Source organism: Python bivittatus, unplaced genomic scaffold (genome assembly GCF_059951505.1).
Source record: "Python bivittatus isolate LINGU-HERP-01145 unplaced genomic scaffold, Pbiv_v1 ctg000820_np1212, whole genome shotgun sequence".
In the NCBI taxonomy this organism is placed as follows: domain Eukaryota; kingdom Metazoa; phylum Chordata; class Lepidosauria; order Squamata; family Pythonidae; genus Python; species Python bivittatus.
Window position 1 is genome coordinate 1 of NW_028277107.1, and position 2,606 is coordinate 2,606.

A 2,606-nucleotide genomic window follows, 5' to 3' on the forward strand; every position below is an offset into this window, starting at 1 on the left:
TTCTTCAAACTCCAACTTTGACCTGGCTCAAATTTCAACTTTGCCCAACTTCACCAATCAAGAGAAAAGCCTCTGCTGACTGGCACATCTCACACTCCACTGACTCCAAACACTTTCCTTTGGTTTCCCATCATGACCATATTTTTTTTAATCCTTGAAATTACAGGTTGACTCTTTGGCAGGTCAACCTCTAAGTGTCAGGAAAGAGAGTATTCATTACAGTTCTAACTCTACGCCTTAAGCCACAGACACATAGCTTAGTTTCAGAGAGACAATGAGGGACAGGAGGGGTCCATGCAGACCCATCCCCTAAAAACAGTTCATGGGCTCTCCTCATGCCAGTGAAGGGCTCCTGTGTTGATTTGCCCTCTCTCTCATTGCCATTGCTATTTGTAGCTCAGGCAATATGAGGGAAACGCTAGGGAGATTTCATAAGGAGAAGCTGGGAGAGGGATATGTTAGTGGAATGCAGAGAGAGAAGCCCCAGGAAGATAGGTTCCATACTGCACAGCTGCAGGAACTGAATGGAAGGTGGAAGGTTCCACGAGGTTTCTTCAGCTCCAAGAGAATCTCAGCTATAGGGCTGGCCAGTGATTTCTTATATACCCCAAACGTGGCTTTAATCATCGGAAGAGAAACTGTAGTAAGGATGGGATGTGCTCAACAATGTTGTCACTAAATGTAACAACAACGATCATTTCCTTGGTCCTGTGAACCTGTTCCTGTCCAGGACCCACAAACTATGAGGTCACGTATCCTAAAATCCCATCTTCCTTTGTTGTTTCAGAATCCCTCTCTGTGGTGAAAAGGCAGCTAAACTCTGTCCCTTCAGAAAACCATCTGAGATGAGGAAGATGTGAGGTTTGCCCGTTCGACAGAGAAACTCCCGTGACACGTGTGGTTCACAAAAGAGGTTTACTCATGCGTAACGTAGCAGTCACAAGCAAAGCCAGGACTGGCTTGGTACAATTGCATCACTCGTTATATTCCCCCCTTCCCGCGCTTTTTTCCGCCCCGCGATCGTGTTACCATTGCGGATTATTGGCCCCCCAATAATCCCTCTTGATTGTCCACGATGGCAGGTTCGGTCAGGGTCCATTGTCCTTGATTGGCAGTCCCCCTGCGGCTTGGGTTGGACCCCCCCCGTTACGTGCAAGCCCGAGGGTTCTGTGTTGCGTGGCGATCTTGTTTCGCTGCCTGCGGCCCCGTTCATTGTTGGCTCGCGCCGTTATCAGTGTATAGTTAAAACTTCCGCTGCGGTTTTCCTGTTTGGCTGGGCGCAGGTGGCCCATTAATTAGCGGCGCTTTCAGTTCCTCTTTCCCTCGCTAGCTGCCGCCGGTGGAGTTCGCGTGGTCTGGCTGCGAGGTTCCCCGAAGCCCCGTGCTGACCGAACTTGACAGAAGACACATTGGAAACTTTGGAAAACATGTTTTCTTTGGGTCCACCTAAACCTGCAAAGTGGATTCAGGATATCACAGAGATGAATGTTTCAGAATGATGGCGATTTGCTTTGTCTTGGTAATGAACCTCCTGGGATTTTGCTCAAGGTTGCTTTTGCTCTAAACAGCCGAACCCAGAAGAACTCAGGGTGATGTCTTGTGTCTGATTCTGAAAGGACAGGGCATAAATGCCTCCTGGATCACTGATGCTGAAGCTAAAGACCAGTGCACATGGGAAAGATTCCTTCCCTAAGATCGCCTTCAGAAGTGAAGCTTCTGCTGGTTCCCTTTGCATCAGGAAAGCCACCAAGGTCTCAGATTAGGGCTGCTTCGAATTCTTCTCCAAATGGCTTGAGGAGCAAGGGGGTATGCCAGATATGGACAGAATGGTTCTCCTCCTTTTTCTGCTTCTGTTCCCCCAGATAACCTATGAGATTGTGAAGGGAAAATGTTCCGTGATTTCAGAACAATATACCTTCAACTGGATGTATCATTTCAGGCCAGGCAATTATCTCATTGGTGGGGTCATCGCTGCAAGGAGAGCTATTCGTCCAATTTAGAGCATCAAGGAGATTCCCTCCAATCAAGTTTTTCTCTGGTGAGTCACTTTGGGAGGATGGAGTTGCTGCTACTACGTTTTTGGAACTGATTTTCCTTAATGCTAATTTACTACAGCCTCTTCCCATAATCTGGTCCCTCCTAAGTTCCCGTTGCAGAAGGGTGACATGTGGGGAATGTATCAACGCCAAGGCAATACCAAGTGCATGACCTGCTCTTTCACAACTCCAGGTCTTTCAGACAGATTCCTTCTGAACCTGAAGGAGACCAATGGGTCATGACTTTCAGAGAAAGCTAGAACCACATACGCTGTGGACAACATGTGAAAACTGGCTCCGTGGGCAAAATGCCTCCTCCATCATTTTCCAAGCCCCTTAAATACTTTCCCCTGATCTTTTCTTTACGTAGCATCAGAGGTTTGTGCATTTTGAAATCAGACTGTCTTAGAAGTTTCCTAGCTTTGAAAAGAAGGAAGAGCTTCCCTTTGCTTTGCTTAGCAACCCGGCAGCTAGAAGCAGCGAGGGATTTGCAAGAGAAATGAAGGAGCATCAGGAAGGGAGAGGAGAGGATTTTAGTTCATTGATGTAACACATCATTCATTTTTGCAG